Raw genomic sequence first — 21250 nt, 5'->3', positions numbered from 1 at the left:
AAATTTTACAGGGAAAAAACACACTTAAAAGATAAGCTAAAAAAAAGAGAAAATCTTAGGGAGAAAGCTAATCTGGCTCAGACAAAATTTTCTTGTTTTCTTATCATAAGGCTAGGCTAACTAACATATTAAAGCACCATGTAAATCAATTGTGAAAAGCTATAAAACAAGTCTCCATTTTCCCATCAGCATAAAAGATTTTTTTGTTCTAACAGTGTACCAATTTAGTTGGCACTTTTTATCTAAGAGAGGTTCAACTGTACTACATAAGCATGATAGTTCAGAAATTTGCCTACAGCCATTTTTAGGACAGATCACTGTGGCATTTACTGTTTCAAACTAGGATAAAAACAAAAGTGCCCAAGTTGTAGCAGGGACAAACACCAAGTAATATGCAAAAACTAACTCCCAACTGCATACAAGATCTTAAATGATCTATAAAGCCCTCACAATAAGACTTTAGGATTATAGCCTTCAATTGCCTTATATCAAATCATAGGGCTAGATCTCATAAGATCATATATGCAGCTGGGCATTAGAGTTTCTGGAAGTTTATTTTTTTCAAACCATAAAGGATACTACAGGACAGTTTCTGAAAACAGTAAAGAACAAGGAAAAATGCTGTTAGATACAATTATAGGTGAGTCATCAGAAGCACAGAATGGCAAAGTAACTTAGTTAAAACATCAGAGCAGAAAAATTCAAAGGACTAAGAATCAACCTCAAGGTCAGCCACTATATCCTGCCTCAACCCACATTAAATGGCTTACATCTTTCCACTTTGTTTTATAAATGGAATCTCCAGATGAAAAAAACAAAACAAAAAACCCTGCAAAGAATTGTCTACATGAATCAAGTTTTAAGTCAGATCTGCTCGATTTACTAGTTAAAATGCACACTTTTGTTTATGAAGTTATTGAACAGAGAATGTGCGTATCACTACAGCATATCTCCTGAAAAAAAATTCTGACGAGGCACATTTTGTCTGTCAGTTCCAGAATTAAGTATTGTGTAAAAAGTCATGACAAGGTCACTTTTTAGAGCTAATTCTAGCTAGGTAGTTTCTAGGATTTCGGGGCAGGTATTTAACATGGCTAATTCATCCTGCTGTCTGGTGAAACAAATTTGCTTTCTCCATTGACAAGCAAAGCTGAATTAGCCATGACATGGGTGTCTCAGGTTCATAACTCTGTCAGATTGCGCTAAGTGGGCAAATCTTTAATAAGGAGTCCTTTATGGTTCTCTCTCCTTAGTGCCCCATTTCATAAGTTTAACATCATTACTCCTAAGAGATAATATATAGGTGAGAGCCAATAAATAAAAACGGAGCAACTCAGTAAAATCAAAGCATTCAGTAAAATCAAAGCATTCAGTAAAAATTTGATTATATATATATATGAGTATATGAGTATATATATACATATATATATATATATACATACATATATATACATACATGAGTAAACTGATCAAGCCTTTAAACTGATCAAGCCTTTAAAAGATAGTGCTTAAGCCTCCTTAGCAACCCCCTTATTTGGTCCTCCCCCTGAGAATTGCCTCTCCCCAGTCCCTCCTCACATTTTGCTCACTTCTCCCCATCTCCCGTTACATTTATATGTCTTTTAGCTCTCACCCTTAAACATGTATAAATATATTTGCATTGTTTTGTCTGATTTTCGCAATCCCACATGCCTCCAACCGCACTATATAAACTCTTAAACTCCTGCTATATTCTTGCGTTTTATCATTTACAGCTTATTTTATACTTAGACTTATGTTAACCCTACTCTTCAACCTTGCTCTATGTAAATATTAATTTGTTCCAGTTATGCACTCTACCAATTTGTTCTATGTAAATGGTTTACTCTTAACTACGCTATTCCTTTAATCACAATGTTCTCTGAAAACCTATACTATATAACCACTATGTTCCTTGTAAACCGATACGATGTGCAAACGGTAATCGGTATATAAAAACCACTAACTAAATAAATAAAAAAATAGATAGAAAGGACAACTTTCTTTTAATGGGTTAAAAGCTGTGACCTCAGCTGCAACCTGCCGATGCAATTTGGACGTGCAGCCATGAGCTTAGTAATCATAACATTTTTATACCTTTCATTTGTTTACATAAGACACTTTATAATAATTTTTCAGATATTAAACATTGCTTCTAATGTCTAAGAATTTAAGAAAAACAGATAGCACTCTTAGGACCATTATAATAACCACTCCAGGTAACCCAACCTTCATTGCTTTACTCTTAATCATCACCACGCTATTAAGTTGGAGGACCTTCAGAAAAGCAGTATTTTCAGCTTTTCTGTAAACGTTTGGGGCTCCTCAAGAATTAAAACCTGCTTTGGGCAGGCGTTAATTTGAGAGTAAAAATGTGCACATCGGGGGCAGAATATCTAATAGCTTCATCAACATGAATGTACATGTGATGAGTGCTAATAGCTTCATGCTTGTTTGGATGAGTGTCCAAAACACACCTCCAGGCGCTGGTAAAGTCGTGGACTCATCCAAGTGCACTGTGTTGCATCGGCCTCCTTGTAAGGTACTAATGTGGACATTATGCTGTGCTGCAAATGAATCAGGGACCAAAGCTTTCTCTTTCTGATAGCTAATGACTTCAAGATGTGGTGCCCACAACATGGTGAGTCCCAAGTTAAGGGTTGCAGCATAATTACTACAAAAGTAACCTGGACCCCACTGTGGAGAGTACAGACTACTGGGTGAACAGCTTACTCAAAACAGCTTGTCCAAATTTGTCACGCTAATTTTATTTAATAGATTTTTATATACCGTCGTTTGGAGTAGCCGTCACAACGGTTTACAACATTTCAAAATAAATAACATCCAGTAAAATGTGAGTGAATGCTTTGTGCGTGCACCTGGCCAATTGCCTGAGTATTTTCAAAGTGACCTTAAAAGTACACTCCCCTCAATACTCGAAAAAGAGACTGTCCAGACAGTAATGGGATGCAAAAGGTGTGTACTGACAACCATGTTGTAGTTTTGCAGATGAATGAGCCGTACAGCTCACAGATGAGCCATTGATGCAAGTCATGGCTCTAACTTGATGAGCCTTGATGGAATCTGTAGGCCTGCTAATGTATAGCAGTGCACAATGCAATATGCTAGCCAGTTTGACAAGTGCTATGCCCAGTCTGTTTGGATCATAAGACAGTTGCAAAGCCTGACAAAGTGGCTTGTAATAACCAAGACCATTTTACAGACTAAGGTATGACGGGCGCTCTCAGAAAAATGTGGTCTCAGAAAAAAAAAAATATAGGTTACACGAATATAGAAAGCGGATATTTTCGGTAGAAAATTTAAGGGCGGAGCAAAATCCTATTGTGGAACCTGCACATAAAGAGTATAATGGACCAAAGCATGAAGTTAGTTGACTTGCCTGGCTGAAGTGACTGCTTCAAGGAATATTACCTTCCATGTTAGGAACTTAAATTGAGCAGATTCCAGTAGTTCAAATGGTGGCTTCAGTCACCATTGCCAGGGCCAGGTTTAAGTCCCATAGAACAGGTGGTTTCACAGTTGGTTTAGAATGCCATAAGCTTTTCATGAATTTGGAAACTAAGGGATGAGTGAAGACTAGCTTATCCTCCTTGAGTGAAGTATGGTAAGGTACTATGGCACAGAGATAAACTCTTACTGATGAGGTGTTAAGTTCTCAAGCAGAGAGAGAGAGAGAGAGAAAACAAATAGTTCAGTAACCCTTTAGATTTACATGTGAAAGGATCCAAACGTATTATTTGATACCATGTGCAGAACGTTTTCCACTTAAAAGCTGATGGTTTTATGTCTTGCCAGGTACTTGTAATCTGGATTGGCAACTGTTGGAAACAGGATGCTGAGCTTGATGGAAACTCGGTCTGACCCAGTAAGGCAAATTATGTTATTGTCCTCTGCTTCCTTTTGTAGGGCCAATCTAGAGATCATTGAGCATTCAATGTCTGTCAAGTTAAGACGGAAGGTTTGGATGAAATACATATCCCTCTTCTTGAGTTAGTAAGGATGGATCTGATCAGAGAGAGATCAGAGCCATGCTGGACAGCTGTTCTAGATAGGCAAACCATACTTGTCTGGGCTATGCTGAAGCTATGAGGATCAGACGGGCCTGCTGCTTGAGTACTTTTTGCATCATTCTGGTTCTCAGTAAAATTGGTGGAAAAGTATACATGAGATCTGCATTCCAATTGAGCAGAAAAATGACCTGAGCATGAGTTTGCTGGGAAGAATGGAGCAAAACTTTTCTAGCTTTCTGTTTTGCTCTAATGCAAATAGGTTGATTGCTGAAGGCTGTGCTTCAGGAGGACCAACTGCAGTTTCTGAAAAACTTAGTTCCTATATTTTCAGGCCCTCATTTTCCTTTTAGTATGTGGAGACATACTTTCACCTTTGTAACAGCTGGCCTGATTGTGGTCCAGTCCTAGGCTGCGGTAGCAAAGGATGTGTCCATCGATAATGGATATTTTTACAGCAAATACAGGGGGTTATTTACTAAAGGTTTTTTCCCCATTTTGTGTCTATGGGAAAAATGCTTAGTAAATGACCCCATACAATCCTTAAGTTCATTCATCATGGATTTCTTCTTGTTGGACATGGTAAAGAGAAATGTTCTTAATCTTCCTTTTTTTTTTTTTTTTTTGTAGCACTGAAAATGTTTGAGGGCAGCCGAGCAGTGAGGCAGCAACTTTTTTCTTAAAGATTTTCACAGAAAGAGAAATGAGGTACACATCCATGTTAGTGTTCAAGACGAAAAAGGATTAAGGGGGGCTCCCGAGGCAACACCCACATGGGAATTCCCATACATGCTCAGTAGAGGAAAAGCTCTACTAGCTAAGAAAGAAATCCGTTCAATGACACCAGGTGTCATGACTAATTCAGCCCTACCTGTCAAAGAACATACAAGTTTAGCAAACTTCATTCATTTATATAACTGGCTACTGAACTCAGAGCGAGTCACATCCAGTGCTGAATGTATAATCTCACTCAGCCTAGGGATAGGACTGAAAGGAGAGGGAAGAGGAACTTGTGCTATGTACTACATATTGTAGGGTCCAGTTATCCATTCTCTGCATACTATCTTAATTGCCATGCTCTGGGCCTCATACTGTAGCTAGGAAGAAGCATGCACGGATTACAGAAGCTCTCAGAAAGGCGTTCTTATACTTAAGACACTACAGGTGTCTCTTTTTGCTGAAAGGTTTCAAGAGCAGGGCACAGGTGCTGGCCTGAATCCAAGCATAAAGCAGTGGTGATTTTTCCATGGAACATTTGATCAAGGCTAAAGGCACATTTGTTGGGAAACACATCTAGAATGTCTATTTCTACTGTTCTATTTTTGGGATATCAGGAATGTCACAAATATCAGTGAATGGCACTTAAATATTTGGTAAAGTGGTGAGGTACAAAGAATAGGGGCATATGAAACTTCACTGTGTATAGAGCAGGTGGGTTGAAGATGCAAGTATAAAACACTGGGAGCAAGGATATAAAAATTCTAGCACTTATTCACCAACTGCAGAAAAGAGGCCACTGTTACTGACTAGGAAAGCACCCTACCACAGACACAATGACCTGGGCCAATATGGCCAGTGGGTTAGCTAGACAGCTGAAGAAAGGAAGTAAAAGGCTGGAGGGATGACTGGAGAAGTGAAATGGGGAGAGCAAGACGGAAGAGATGGATAAAAGGGAAGGCAGAAAAGGGAGTAAAGCAAGAAAAAAAACCCAAAACAAATATAAGCAAGCCCCCCACCCCCCCAACATAAAACCCTCAGATTAAGAAAAAAACTCTCTTCCCTGGTTCCTAAAAAACCGTGTCCTGGACATCATCTGTAGCTCAAAAGCTACCAACATATATATTAGGTCAGTCTAATAAAAATCGTTCAACTAAGTCCTTGGAAGTAACAATGAATGAATCTCCTACATGCTAGTGACCCAGAGTAGCCAGAGTCAGAGACAAGATGCTGGGTTGGATAGTCCTTAGGTGTGACTCAGCATGACCTCTTATGTTCTTGCTTGTCGACCATTTCCACAGATTAGGAAGTGAAACTCTGCATCCTTATTACGAGGTTCTCTGTTTTCTAAAATTTACACTCAATCTATTTTAGAGAAATTGTGTGAGATGTCATCACCTTGAGGCCACTGTACCTTAAGTGTTAACATCTTCCAAGAACATGCAAGCTAGTGGGCTTCATCGCAATAACCTATATTATACCTTAAAGGTGCCGTTAATTTTCGGGCAATAAAATGTGAAGCAATGAATGCGATTACTTTATCTCTGTTAATAGGTAATGAGGTGTTTGGCAAAATTTTGCATCTCATTTCCATGGGTTTTACAAGTAAATTCTCAAAAGCTAGGAAGGGTAACTTTCAAACCAGCACTCGTGTACACATTTCGAGCATATATCGGCCTGCGCCCAGGGACTCAGCCATTTCACAACATACGTGTGCATATTATAAAAAAGCCTGGACACGCATATGCGTGCACCAAATTTTAAGCAGGTGCACACAAACCCTGCTTCTACCGTGTAAATTGGGAGATTTTAAAAGGGGTGTATGTCGATGCTATTCCCAGTTTGTCCTCAGTTCGCCCAGTTTCAAGACAGGCCCTTCAAACCCACCTAGTTTAACAGCCTTCGTTCCCCCCGACCCTTAACCCTGCAGGTGTGCCTAGTTTTCTTTACTTGCACATCATCCATGAGGCAGGGGACCTCGGCGCGTGCCAGGTTGCGCATTTATGCGCACTTCTCAGGCTTATGACCTGAAATGCCCAGAGCTCGCCCACACCTCACCCTTTTCTGCAAACTTTTGAGATGAGCGCGCATCTTGGTGGCTTTTAAAATCTGCTTGGCACGTGCGAACCTGACTTTAGTCGCCCACCCCCTCGTTAATGCACGTGCCAGGCTTCTAAAATTCACCTCAAAGTGTGCATGCTAAAAGCATTAGCGTACAAACATCTAGTTTGTGTGTGCTAACATTGCTTTTAATGCACATACTCGTGTTTGCGAATTTAACCACACTTAAGTATATGTGCCTGCAGGAATGGAAAAAGGCTTTTCTGAAAACCTGGACAATCAATCAAAAAAAAATTTTTTTTTAAGAGATAAAAGAAAAAAGTTTTCACTAGCTTATTTAGCACTTTTTTTGTTCTTTCATTTAGTTTTGTTTTCCATGTTTTGCTTATGTTATCCCTTCTGATTCTTTTCCCTCTGGCTTCTTTGCTTATTTTTCTCCCTACTCCTCTCTAGTCCAGGGGGTGTGAAAACCGGTCCTATGGGCCACCCTAGCCAGTCAAGTTTTCAGGATATCCCTAATGAATATGCACGAGATTGCGTATACAAGAGGTACTGCATGCAAATCAAATATTTCTCATGCATATTCAATAGGAATATCCTGAAAACCTGACTGGCTTAGGACTGTTTGAGCACCTCTGCTCTAGTCTAATGACTTTCCACAGGCCTGGACTAATGATGTCTTTCTTGGGTAGCCACAGTAGCTTGTCAGGCCCAGGAACACATCCGGTACCAAGGTCATCACTTATACCATATAAATCAGATACCATCATGTGAGCCAGTTTTCTTCCATTTATTTATTTTTTTAAATTGCTATATAAATTATGTTGGCTCATCAAAAGATATAGTAGCACAGCAGCACCGCTAGAGAAATAGAGTTATAATCCGTGTTTGAAAACCCCCTACACTCATCTGTCTGGAGGGAGTGGATTTTTATCCTGTGAGCAAAGCATTAGTGATTTTCTTTTGCGCATGATTTTGCCAAGCAAGATCATAGGTAGCCTTAATCTCAGTAGTGCACCAATGTTGGGACAAATTCCAAGATAAATGGCAAAAACTCCTTATACAGTAGCTTAAAATATTTAAAGAATTTGTAGTGTGTGTCAAACTGGAAACCTGTCTTAAACCTAAATTACACACACTAAATGTTATAACAAGACAATGACTTATTTTCAAAGTTCTGAAAAATTTAGGTTAAAAAAAAAAAAAAGCAAGTTTGCTTACCGTAAACAGTGTTTTCCATAGATAACAGAATGAATTAGCCATGCTGTATGGGAGCACCCCCTGGCGGCCCAATGTGAGAACGTCTTAAAATGTTAAGAACTTTGTTCCTGCACACCTGCGTGGTGCCTTCCCGCATGACTCTCTCCTCAGTTGATTAGAAAGCATTGAAAAACAGGAGCAGACAGTAAGGTAGGTAGAGAGCAGGCAAAAGGATAGCGTGTTCAGGGAGGTGGGTGGGAACATATGGCTAATTCATCGTGCTATCTAGGGAAAACACCATTTACAGTAAGCAAACTTACTTTTTTCCCCTCAGATAAACAGGCTAAATTAGCCATGCTGTCTGGGAGTCCACAGCTAGGAAACAACAAAGCATAGGAGGTTGCTCGATCCGAAGTGCTCTGCATTTCCGGATAGGAGTACGATCATCTGTGTGTTGTGACCCTGTCAGATGTGGACAGTCCAACGAGCAGTTCTAAGAATTTGTAGCGTAACGCCGAATCTCCTGCCCCATGGAAGCATCCGAACTGGCATGTTGATGGCGGCAGTAGTGAAATGTGAAGGTATGCAACGAAAACCACGTAGCGGTCTAGCATGTCTTGAATTGGCACCTGCCAAAGATGGCCAATCGAAGTAGCCATCGCTCTCAGTTGAGGTGCTTTCACCTTTGATGCCAAAACGCTCTGGTCTGGTAGAACAGCAGAAATGGATGCATTGAGTCAACCAGTTTGCTAGCGTTCGTTTGGTAAATGGTAATCCTGGACATTTCGGGGTTGAAGGACAGAAAAAGCTGTGAATGCCTGTTTGATGCACTAATCCTTTGATTATAGTAGGCTAACGCTCTTTTGCAGTCCAATGTGTGTAGTAGGGTTTCTCCAAACAAGTTGTCTCCCTTGCTTGGGAGGTCCGTGAGCTTTTCATGAACATCCTTTCAAACTATACTCGCTCTAAGCTCTATCTTTCTGGCTGCAATAGCCGCCGCCAAAGTGCGAGCTGACGTGTCAAAGCCCTTGTAGACTGTGCAGAGCAGCTGCGGCAAGCCTTCTTCCATATCAGCAATACTTTGGTTGCTCTGGTATTTCACCCGCCACCTGTTCACCACCAGAATTTAAGGATTGGAGGCATTTGTACAGATAACGGATGTGTTAGATCTTGGCATTAAGCATGGAGGCTTGGAATACCTTCTTCCAAAGTTGTCCAAATAATGGCCTTGTTTGCCTGGAGAGGTGTTTTAGTCTGGTCTTCCTGGCTTGCTTCACTGCAGATTCAACCAGCACTGTTGCGTGGGGTGTGGAACAATATTAGGTGCAGAAATTTCTAAATATAAAAATTGCCATACTGGGTCAGACCAAGGGTCCATCAAGCCCAGTATCCTGTTTCCAACAGTGGCCAATCCAAGTCACAAGTACCTTGCAAGTATGCAAACATTAAATAAATCTCAAGCTACTACTGCTTAATAATTAATAGTTTACGGATTTTTTGTCTAGGAACTTATCCAAACTTTTTTAAACCCAGTTACACTAACTGCTGTAACCACATCCTCTGACAATGAATTCTAGAGCTTAAGTATGTGCTGAGTGAAAGAATTTATTTCGATTTGTTTTAAAAAGAGCTATTTGCCAACTTCATGGAGTGCCCCTAGTCCTCCTATTATCTGAGAGAGTAAATAACCAATTTAAATTAACTTTTTCAAGTCCTTTCATGATTTTGTATCCCTCTATCATATCCCCCCCCCAGTCTTATCTTCTCCAAACTGAACAGCCATAACTTCCTTAGCTTTACCTCATAAGGCAGCCATTCCATGTCCCTTATCATTTTGGTCGCCCTTACCTGCACTTTCTACAGTGCAACTGTATCTTTTTTGAGATGCAGCAACCAGAACTGCACATAGTATTCAAGATGCCGTCTCACACAGAGCGATACAGGAGGCATGATGACCTCCATCGCTTTATTTGCTATTCCCTTCTTAATAATTACTAACATTGTTTTTTTTGATCGCCAAAGCACATTAAGCCGACGATTTCAATGTATTATCCACTATGTCACCTAGATCTTTTTCCAGGTGGTAACTCCTAAGATAGAACCTAACATTGTGTAACTACAACAAGGGTTCTTTTTCCCTATATGCAACACTTTGCACTTGTCCACACTAAATTTCATCTGCCACTTGGAAGCCCAATTTTCCAGTCTCGTAAGGTCCTCTTACAATTTATCACAATCAGCTTGAGATTTAACTACTCTGCATAATTTTGTGTCATCCATAAATTTGATCACCTCACTCATCGTACCCCTATCCAGATCATTTATAAATATATTAAAAAGCACTGGTCCAAGTACAGATCCCAAAAGGTTATTCACCACATATTTTTGCCAGAGAGAGGTAAATTTGCCTTTAGCAATCCCTGAGTGGGAACTGAACCCTAGCTTCCCTGGTTCAGGGCCCACTGCTCTGACCACTAGGCTACAATTCTACTCTATTTGAATGTGCACCTGAGATAACACTTAACAAGCCCCCTAGTGTAGTGGTTCTCTTTTCCCATTGTGACACACCTGACAGACCACGCTCACATGTGTGATACACTGCTCACTACAATTCACGGCGGAAATAAAAAATACAGGTCCAGTATTATTTTTGTTAAGAATGACACAAGGAAAAGATACGTATTCTGTCTGAACAGAAATTGCATAAATAGTAAACATCCCACACCAAAACAGCACCAAATTCTAGTACTCAAACAGTAAACACAATACTGAAAATATTACACCAGGCCTTAAGACACCCATACACCACCTATTAGGAAACAGAACATGGCTACTATAGAGCCCTACACAGAAACTACACGCCAGCAGAAATCCTCACCTGAATCACATGTGCTGATCCTCACCTAATAAAGAGACCAAAACACATAACTAGAAGCATGCAGACAAAAACTGAATTGGAAACCGCAACAAGCCAGAGTCTCTGTATGCAATGTAACAAAGGAAAAAAAAGAAACACCACCAGTCCTTATAAAACAAATCAAGAAATAAAATCAATAGCAACAAAACCATACTAACAAAAAGAACAGATTATTTCAAAACAGATGATGAATGGAATATCCAATAATTACTCATATCAAGAATTTCTAGATACCAATAAAATATTTCAAAATAGCAGACACAAAGGCCCAAAAATGAAAAGTAATAACTGTTTTGCTCTGCATACCTGGGAACGTTTGATATCCAGGTGCCCTTAGACTGTTTTGAATTAGCAGGAGGGATGGTTTACTTGCAACTTTCTCCTCTCTCTCTCACACTGGCTCTCAATCGCTCACATATACACATGCTTTTTCTCTCTTATATAGGCTCTTAATTACACATTTACACATACAGGTTTTCAATCGCACACATACATGCTGTCTTCTCACACAGACTCTCATACACATGCTTACAAACATGCTCTCTCATTTATACACAGGCTCTCAATCACATACTCACATGGTCCCTCACCTAAACCAGCTCTCAATCACACACACAGACACACATGCTCTCTCTTACGTATACACACAGGCTCTTAATTATACATACACATGATCCCTCTCACATACAAAGGATCTCAATCACATACACACACTCTTTCACACAAACAGGTTTTCAATCATACACTTACATTCATGCTCTCTCACACACATACAGACTCTCAAACACATATGCTTGCTCATTCACTCACTCCCCCCCCTCCCCCAAACTAGCGGCAGCAGTAGCCTTCTCTCAACCCTAAAGGCAGCAGAACCTTCTTCATTTTCAGCCCTCGCGGAGAAAGGAGTCCCATTGGCCGCGAGGGTTGACTTTCTTACTCGTTTTACTCCGAGCTGCGCTGCTCATCCTTCAGGCCGCGCCTCTCTTTTCTTTGAGCCCATGCTGCCCGCACTAGCATGGTCTCTTCTTTCCGCGCACGCACCTGATGCTCACCACTTCCTCTTCCGGGCCAGGAAGAAGAGAGCATGCTGGTGCCGCTGAATCCAGCATTCCTGCCGCGTTCCGCCCAGGCTATCAGCATTCTAAGCCCAGGCAGAGGACCTATTTCACTTTAGGGGGGGAGGGGGGGGGGAGCAGCTGGGTCAGCGGGAGACCGGGAAGTGTGGCGACATGCCTGCATGTTCTTGGTGACACACAGTGTCGCAACACACCGGTTGAGAACCACTGCCCTAATGCACAGTTTTTATGTGCACTTTATGTCCCTGATACTTCAAATTATTTTTTCTCCCTAAAGGGAAATAGGCCAGTTCAGCTCAACTGCAGTCTCAGAGATTCCAGAGCACCCTATGTCATTGAATGTTTTTAAAGCTGCCCTGCCAATGGCTAACAAATGTTTTGAAAGCTGCCTTGCTTTTGGTTAGTCCCTATGGAAACTAGCCAACTCCATTTCTTGCCTAGTTTCCTATAGGGGAAAAATGTCTATAACATGCTAATTACATAGAAATTCACAAATATTATCATAATATTTCCATACCAAAGGAAAAAAATTAATCATGAAATGTTCATGCCATTTTCAAATTGACATCTGCATATCTAATTTGAACATTTGCATTTTCTATTATCTTTTTATAGCTGTACACTATTTAGACTGCCCTTAAAAAAATAGCTCTATTTGCAATCAACTGAATTTTAATTGAAGTAAAAAACACGTGTTTTAGTTAAAAATATCTATTCTTACAAATTTTGTATTCATAACGGCAGCATGATATAAGTGGCATATCTTGTTTATATATAATCTCTTTAAACTATAACCCACATTTGTATCAAAGAACTGAATCAGTCATTTGAAAAAACTGATTCATTACCACTGTTGTCCAGATTTAATACTTGTTAGCAAGGGCAACTCCTGCTAAGTGGAATATTTTATCTGATCAGTTCTTTTAATTTTAATCCTCGGTTCAAATTCTTCCATGGGAATGAAAGAAAAAAAAAAAAAAAAAAGAAGAGTAGCCTGCTCATGTTTTTTTTTTTTTGGAATAAATTACGTGTCTAGTATTTGCATGAGTCAATCACTGCTCACAGATGCTATAAACCAAAAAAAAAAAAGAAATCTTAGTCATAAGAAAAAGTCAGGAAAGGAAAACAGTTCTAAACTGAGGGGCAGATCAAGAAATTTTCATGTGCGGTGCACGCACTACATAACATTTGCGAAATTTCTTTACTCAGTAAACTATTTTAGATATTTTATGGCAAGCATTTTGTGTGCCTGAACCTGAATGCTTTTATTGAACCCTGGATCCACAATATGTTGATAATACATTTGCTACTTAGATTTTCCAACTACCATGCTATGTGCCTCAAGGTTTTAGCAAGGAAGACCAGGGTTCAATTTGTTATCCTCTGGGTAAAAGTAAATTGCATGAATTAATTTCTATAAACCCTAAATTGTAATTTTGTAAAGCCATAAAATAAGGGGTTAATAAATCTAGAATGTTTAAAATTACCATCCTTGAAGTTCAGACAAAACTATTCTGTGTATTAAAAAAAGCTGATGTGGTTTAACAGTGAGAACCAATGAAAGACAAGGGGGGATCATTCAAAAAATGGAAAGCAGAATCAAATAAGGAAAACAGGGCAAAGCAATGGCAAGTTAGGTGTAAAAAAGTAATTAAGCAGGCTGAGAAAAAAATGTATAAAAGAAGCTTGCCACAGAGATAAAAACAAGTAATAAAAATGTTTTCAAGTATATTCAAAGCAAAAAGCCTGTGAGGGAGTCAGTTGGGCTGCTGGGTGACTGAGGGGTAAAAGGAGTGGTCAGGCAGGACAAAAACAGCAGAGTTATAGCCACACCAGAAGCTTTTTTTTTTTTTTTTTTATGGTGATTGAGCAATTATACAGAATCACTGTGAAACTAAGGGACGTAATAATAAATTAAAGCAGGGGTTACTAACTCTGGTCTTTGAGGGTCACAAAACAAGCCTAGCTTTCAGGATATCCATAATAAATATGCATGAGAGAGCTGCATATAATGATCTCTCTCATGCATAATATGGAAATTCTGAAAACCAGACCATTTTGTGGCTCGGGGCCTGGAGGTGAGCACTGCTGAACTAAAGAACAACTCATCAGGAGTAGATGATATTCACTTGAGTTCTGAAGGAACTAAAAAACGAAATTGCAGACCTGTTTCTGGTGATTTACAACCTATTGTTTAAAATAGCCATGGTACAAGAAGATTGGAGAGTAGCCAATGTGATGCCAATTTTTAAAAAGGGCTCTAAGGTTGATCTGGGAAACTCTAGACCGATGAGTCAGATATTGGTACTGGCAAAATGGCTGAAAGTGACAAAATTAGCCACCACGTAAATAGACATGGTTTAATGGAGGAGAGTCTACATGGATTTTGCAAAGGGAAGTCTTGCCCTACCAATTTACTAGATTTCTTTGAGGGTGTTAAACATGCAGGCTAAGGTGAGCTAGTCAATATAGTATATTTGGATTTTCAGAAGCCATTTGACAAAGTCCTTCATGAGAAGCTCTTTAGGAAACTGGGAGGTCATGGGATCAGAGGCAGTATCCTGTTGTGGCTTGGTAACTGGATAAAAGACAGGAACGAGAAGGTGAGTAAATTTTCCATATTAGTGGTGTGCCCCAGGTGTTTGTATTGGAACCTGTGCTATTTAGCATATTCATAAAAGATCTGACCAACCTTGCAGGTGACAAAATTGTTTCAAGTCATTAAAATAGCAGTGGATTGTGAAGAACTACACAGAAGGACCTTGTGAGAACAGGAAACTGGGCTTCTAAATGGCAGATGCAATTTAACATGGATTAAGTTCAAAGTAATGCACATACGTAGTGAAAAATAATTCCAAATACAGGTACACGATGCCGGGTTCCATGTTAGGAGTCACCAGCCAGGAAAAGGACTTTGGAGTCCTTGTGAACAATACCTTGAAATCTTTGGCTCAGTGTGCGGTGCCAGTCAAAAAGGCAAACAGTCAGGTCAATCCAGTAAAGTGGGGCCGCGTTTACCCCGCTCCTAACCCGCTTTCTACTCACTTTCCGGCCGCGTTAGCCCTTCCTGCGATCCACAATCCCCTTTAACCTACTCTTACCGCGTCCTTAAATCCCCGGGTAACCCCTTCCGTACGCGGCATGTATATTGCATGTAAACGATCGAATTAGCTATTCCCTACCATCCAGTAACGCGCACCCCGACTATCGCTTTTTTACCCTGCCGTTTTGCCGCGCGTTTAACTTAACTTACCTCCTACCCTTACCCCTGCGTTAGAGGCAGGGGTAAGGGTAGGCGGCAAACTTTCCCCCAGCCCCTGCTCACCTGCCCTGGCCGCATCCATGGGTGCTGGTCTCCGGGGCAGCCCCAGTCCTCTCCCCTCCTCCCGAAGCAAGGCGCGAAAAGCAGCCTTGCCCCGGGAGGAGGGGAGAGAGGACTGGTAGTGTAAAGCGACGAAGCGACTTACTTTTTTTGCAGCCCCCCTCCGGAGACGGACATCGGCGACGAGGGACCGCGGCTCCCCTGCCTCCAGCTGCCCGCGAAGATAGACGCATCGCACGGGCAAAAGCGGCCCCTGTGCGTGCAATTGGGCCGCTCAAGATGTGACGTCACGACGTTTGGTGTCACAGCATGTGACGTCACATCTTGAGCGACCCAATTGCACGCACAGGGGCCGCTTTTGCCCGTGCGATGCGTCTATCTTCGCGGGCAGCTGGAGGCAGGGGAGCCGCGGTCCCTCGTCGCCGATGTCCGTCTCCGGAAGGGGGCTGCAAAAAAAGTAAGTCGCTTCACACTGCCAGTCCTCTCTCCCCTCCTCCCGGGGCAAGGCTGCTTTTCGCGCCTTGCTTCGGGAGGAGGGCAGAGAGGGCTGACAATCCCGAGCGTTAGAGAACCATCCACTTCCTGGTACCTGTCATTTCAAATGTTATTTGAAATGACAGATACCAGCGTGTCCGTGAAGCGTTAGGCCCACGCACCCAGGTTACTGTTTAGGCGCTGTATAGTGCTCTATACAGTAAAATGGGTTGCGCGGGCCTAACGCTTCACGGACGCTTCTTAGACGCAGCTTGCATTTGCAAGCTATTTACATACAGGATCGAGCGGTAGGTGAGCTGGACTGTGCGTGCAGCAACCGCGGGTGCGCCGGGCACTAAAGCAGCTCTTCCTACCACTCGTTACTGGATTGACCTGAGTATTAGGAACATGGAAAGGAATAAAGAACAAGAGAGAAAATATTATAATACCTTTGTAAAGATTCATGGTACAGCCACACCTTGAGTGTACTGTGGGCAGTTCTGGTCATCCCATCTCAAAAAAGACCGACAGAAAAAGGTAGGAGGCAGTGTCCTTTTGTGGATTACAAACTGGTTAAAAGACAGGAAACAGACAGGCCGATATAGTAAAAAATCGCAGGAGAGTGGGCGAGCACACAGGCCACTCTCCTGTGCGCGCGATTCAGAAAAAAAAACACTATTCAGATTAGGGCCCGCGCGTCCCTAGCGCCTCTTTTTGGACAGGAGTGGCGGCTGTCAGCGGGTTTGACAGCCGACGCTCAATTTTGCGGCGTCTGTTCTCAAACCCGCTGACAGCAACGGGTTCGGAAACCGGATGCCGGCAAAATTGAGCGTCCGGTTTTCAAGCCCGGGGCCGATATAAAAATAATTTTTTTTTTATTATTTTTAACTTTTGGGACCTCCTATCAGTCCCAAAAGTTAAAAATAATCAAAAAAAATTATTTTTATATCGGCCCCGGGCTTGAAAACCGGACGCTCAATTTTGCCGGCATCCGGTTTCCGAACCCGTTGCTGTCAGCGGGTTTGAGAACAGACGCCGCAAAATTGAGCGTCGGCTATCAAACCCGCTGACAGCCGCCACTCCTGTCCAAAAAGAGGCGCTAGGGACGCGCTCGTGTCCTTAGAGCCTCTTTTTAACGCGGGCCCTAATCTGAATAATTATTTTTCTGAATCGCGCGCACAGGAGAGTGGCCTGTGTGCTCGCCCACTCTCCTGCGATTTTTTACTATATCGGCCTGTTTCCTGTCTTTTAACCAGTTTGTAATCCACAAAAGGACACTGCCTCCTATCCCATGACTTTTTAGTTTCCTTAGAAGCCTCTCATGAGGGATTCTGTCAAACACTTTCTGAAAATCCAAATATACTACATCCACTGGCTCACCTTTATCCACATGCTTATTAACCCCTTCAAAAAAATGAGGAATTGTGAGGCAAGTCTTGCCTTGGGTAAATCCATGCTGTGTCCATTAAACCATGTCTTTCTGTAAGCTCTGTTATTCTGATCTTTAGAAAAGTTTCCACTATTTTTCCCCAACACTGAAGTCAGGCTCACTGGTCTATAGTTTCCTGGATTGCCCCTGGAGCCATTTTTAAATATTGGGGTTACATTAGCCACCCTCCAGTCTTCAGGTACAATGGATGATTTTAATGATAGGTTACAAATTTTAACTAACAGATCTGAAATTTCATTTTCGAGTTCCTTCAGACTCTGGGATGCATACTATTCGGTCCAGGTGATTTGCTACTCTTTAGTTTGACAACCAGGCCTACTACATCTTCCAGGTTCTGTGATTTGGTTCAGTGCATCTGAATCATCACCCTTGAAAACCATCTCAGGAACGGGTATCTCTCCAACATCATTAGTAAACACAGAAGCAAAGAATTAATTTAGTCTTTCTGCAATGGCCTTATCTTCCCCAAGAGCCCCTTTAACCCTTAGTCATCTAATTATCCAACTAACTCCCTCACAGGTTTCTTGCGTCAGAATTATTTTAAAAAGTTTTTATGAGGTTTTGCCTCTACGGCCAACCTAATTTCAAATTCTCCTTTAGCCTGCCTTATCAATGTTTTACACTTACCGTAACTTGACAATGCTTATGCTTTTTCCTATTTTCTTCAGATGGATCAGTCTTCCAACTTTTGAAGGACTTTTTTTGGTTAAAATAACCTCTTTAACCTCAACTTTTAACCAAGCCGGTAATTGTTTTGCCTTCCTCCCACCTTTCTTAATGCATGGAATACATCTGGACCGTGCTTCTAAGATTGTATATTTTTAAAAAGTTCAGCCTGTTGTACACTTAACTTTGCAGCTGCACCTTTCAGGTTTTTTTTAATTTTTTTTAAACTATTTTCATTTTATCAAAGTTTCCCTTTTGAAAATTTAGTGTTAGAGCTGTAGATTTAAATATTGTCCCCCTTCCAGTCATTAGTTCAAATTTGATCATGTTTATGATCACTATTGCCAAGTGGCCCTGCCACAGTTACCTCTCTCACCAAATCCAGTGTTCCACTAAAAATTAAATCTAAAATAGCTCCCTCTCTCGTTGGTTCCTGAACCAATTGCTCCATGACACAGTCATTTATTCCATCCAGGAATTTTATGTCTCTAGCATGTCCTGATGATACATTTACCCAGAAAATATTGAAGTAACTGAAATCTCCATTATTACTGCTCTACCAAATTGGTTAGCTTCCCTGATCTCTCTTAGCATTTCATCATCTGTCTGCTCATTTTGGCCAGGTGGATAATAGTATACTCCTATCACTATACTCTTACCCAACACACATGGGATTTCTACCCATATAGATTCTACTGGTAGGCTACACAAGGGACCTAGGCAGCCATATTTTTGGGCAACAACCATGCTAGTAGTGGCATCTGATTAAATTATTTAAAGAGTTTGTGGCTATGCAGTGTGCTGAGTGGGAATTAAATAGGGGATCTTGCATGTTCATCTACCCAAGACAGCAGAGTATAAAGGTGACAAAAAACTGCCCCGGATTATAATTGATGATTTACAAGCAGTCATGCTCAATGGCTGATAGCCAGAGTATATCATTGACAAGGTGGACTGGGATAGCTGAGCAGACTAGATGTGCCAATTGGTCTTTTTCTACTTTTTTATAGACCCACAGACTACCTTGTTCCTTTAATATAAGGTGGTCAATCTTCCATCTTCACCACGCCGTATTTTTTGCCACATTCTCTAGTGCAGATTGTTCTAAAGAAAAGTAAAAGCACAGTACTGATGGGGTAGAAGGTATCAACTAATGGTTATGTTGTTTTTTTCAATGTTTTTGGGAAGTCAAAAGATGTGCAGTTTCTGAAGTAATCTTATAAAGTCATCTTAAAATTCCAAAAATCCATCATTGCTGTTTTCCCATTGCTATAAGAAAAAATATTTTTGGATATCTTACAATTACGTGTTTTGTCTCATACAAAAGATGTTTTATGTAACATTCCTCCAAAACAGTTTAGTAAAACTTGGATGGCTGAACTCAAGGATCTATACCAGCTACCAAAGGAGATACAGGAGAATTTAAATGTCCAAACTTGAAATTTGTGCATATGCTCGTGTCAAGCAAAATAGTCCTCTTTAGGGTCCCCCGACAGGGATCCCAAGTTTAACTCAAAGGCTGCATCGGGAGGGACAAGTTAAACAAATGTACAGTAACATTCATAAAGCTGACAAGCCTTCAGGCGAAACACAGGGTCCATGTTGGGGGACCCTAAAAAGGACTATTTTGCTTGACACTTGAGCAATGGAGTTGCTGATCTAAATAAAAGAAAAATTTGGCTTTCTATGCACAAATTTCAAGTTTGGACCTTTCAATTCTCTTGTATCTCCTTTAGTAGCTGATACTGAATATTTGGACTGCAAATTTTGGCTTCGAATCTGTGATTTTGAACTTAAGGATCTAACATCCTAGCACCATAACCTATAATTAATTGCAGAGCAACAGAGCCACAAACTCAGGTCTTAAATCCCCAACCCAAACTGCCCAAGATCCAGAATCCCAGACGGATTTTATTTCCTCGCAACAGCCCAAATTACTCACACGTCAGTTCTCCCTCAAGCTCTAAGCATCCTCAATGCGAATGTCACTAGTACTAAATTTGAGTTTCGGGCGGGGATGAAGACGACTATTAAAAGGCCCAGTACAGGTATTTCATGGCTCCGCTAGCACATGACCGGAGCTTCCAATTACGGTTCACGGAAAAGTTAGTCCCCTTACACAGGAGACGTGTGCGGGCTGCCGATGTTACCGGCTCAGTCAGCATGCAAAGCCGGGAAGCGGAAGTAGAACTTTAAGACCTAGCATGAAGCAAATGGCGCCGCCGCCACTTCCCACTCAAGGGTTGGGGGCAGCATCGTAGGCCGCCTCTCTGTAAGGGCTTAATAGAGGACGCTCGGCTCCCCGGGCCTGAGCCTCCCGGCGCTGGACAGGAAACGCTCATGGCCCAATAGCAAGAGAAGCAGATGGGGGAAAAAAAAAAAAAAAAGGACCGGCCAACTCTCCGGCAACCGCACCGACAATACTAACAGGCGCAACAGTAGTAGTAGACTCGGACCCGTTAGCAAGAGGCAGCACCGAAACGAGCCACCTCCCGAAGAACAAACAGCGTGGCCTATTCTTATCCGCCATGTCCCGCAGGCAGGGTCGGTCATTCCTCTCCCGCCCGCCCCCGTGTCCCAGGTTCTCCCGAGTCTCCCTCACCCGTGCTTGCTCTCACTCCTCTTGCCACCTCTCCTCTCTCGTTAGGTCTCGGCGGTACGCGTCCGCTCGGCTGCTTCCTCTCCAAGGCGTTGGTTTGGGCTTCCACAAGATGGCGGGTTCCAACAGCCGGCCACGTCAGTGCCGCCCGCGGGGGCGTCTGGGAAGTCAGCGACTTGCGTCACGACCCGCTCCCAGCCCCCCCCCCCCCTACTTATAACTTGTGCTATTTATTTATTTATTCAAACGCGTGGTACAGTGCAGCAGCGAGCGAGGGAAAGGAGGAAGAGCACGAATTCTGTCAGCACCTGAATATCGCTAGTGCCCATGCGCTATTCTGCAGAGAGGGAGGAAAGCTTTTTTTTTTTTTAAATTCAAATAAACTTTATTGATAGAAATATGGTTATCACAGCGTAGGGGTTTCAAAGTAGTTATACAGTGCCAGATACATTATTACCCTTTTGCAGAGCTGTTTAAAACACTTAAAAGGTCTCTCAGCAAACTTCTGTAAATGGGCTTCTTTTTATGTTTTTATTTTTTTACATATTGACTACCATTCTATCTCAACTCCCGAAACCTATATTTATTTATTTGATTTATATTCCGTTTTTCAGGCACTTCAAGCAGATTACGTTCAGGTACTTTCCCATCCCCAGAGAACTTACAATTTAAGGGGGGAGATTTACTGTGATGGTGAGTGGTCCCAGCCCCGAAGAGAAGCA

General features: G+C 41.6%; 1 protein-coding gene across 1 annotated transcript in view; it reads right to left on the bottom strand.

Moving 5' to 3' along the window:
• Positions 1-20716, bottom strand: part of ARF1 (ADP ribosylation factor 1) — a 65707-nt gene extending 44991 nt beyond the window's left edge. Inside the window, exon 1 of the mRNA XM_029588290.1 lies at positions 20532-20716. The gene's annotated coding sequence lies outside the window, so the exon portion shown is untranslated. The remainder of the gene's footprint in view (positions 1-20531) is intronic.
• Positions 20717-21250: the final 534 nt, after the last annotated feature.

The sequence above is a fragment of the Rhinatrema bivittatum genome, chromosome 2, assembly GCF_901001135.1.
Source record: "Rhinatrema bivittatum chromosome 2, aRhiBiv1.1, whole genome shotgun sequence".
Classification (NCBI taxonomy): domain Eukaryota; kingdom Metazoa; phylum Chordata; class Amphibia; order Gymnophiona; family Rhinatrematidae; genus Rhinatrema; species Rhinatrema bivittatum.
The sequence above is the reverse complement of the archived record's forward strand: the minus strand, read 5'-3'. Positions and strand labels throughout refer to the sequence as shown.